This window comes from Cynara cardunculus (assembly GCF_001531365.2).
Source record: "Cynara cardunculus var. scolymus isolate 2C chromosome LG 2, CcrdV1, whole genome shotgun sequence".
Lineage (NCBI taxonomy): Eukaryota > Viridiplantae > Streptophyta > Magnoliopsida > Asterales > Asteraceae > Cynara > Cynara cardunculus.
Genome location: NC_037529.1, coordinates 59,703,016 through 59,703,777, shown reverse-complemented (window position 1 = coordinate 59,703,777; position 762 = coordinate 59,703,016).

The window sequence follows — 762 nt, the reverse complement described above, 5'->3', positions numbered from 1 at the left end:
TGAATCACATCAGAAATCTAAGTCACAGCTCAAGGTGAACTTTTCACCTAAGGAATCCAATCCTCAAAGGTTCTGCCTAGAACCAATGAGAAGGGAATCCTTGGAGCTGGTCCCACTTCTAGTCTGATACTTCCTGGCCCTAAAGCTACTCCTAGTTTTAGGAAGTGTAAACACTGTGGTGAAAGAACACATGTTGCCAGTAAGTGTCCTTCTGCCGCCAAAGCTGGTTCACCAGCTTTGAGTAAGAAAGCAACCAAGGCTGAGAAATCAACTAAAGTGAAATCATCCACAAAGGCTGCTCCTGCAGTCAAGGTGAAAAAAACCGTTGAAGCCGTTTCTTCAAGCTCAATGAAGACAACTCCTGCTGAAAAATCTTCAACATCAGACATTGTAATCCCTACCACTAAAGTCTCTTCTTTAGACTCAGTGAAGACTTCCACTGAAACTACCTTGGTAGTATCAAGGCTTGTTCCTCTTTCCATTCAAACCTCTTCAGGTTTAATGATGCCATCTTCGGATAATGATTCGTTAGTATCATATGATGAAGCCTCTAACAAAGATGGACCCAAATAGCTGGGTACCGATAACAATTCTTATTTTGTTTCCTTGCTCAGGTTGTCAAAAGCATATGGTATCTGGACAGTGGATGTTCAAGACATATGACTGGAGATATATCTCTTCTATCTCACTTCCAGGAAGAAAGAGGACCTTTCGTAACCTTCGGTGGAAATGGAAAAGGATATACTAAAGGCTTTGGTATAT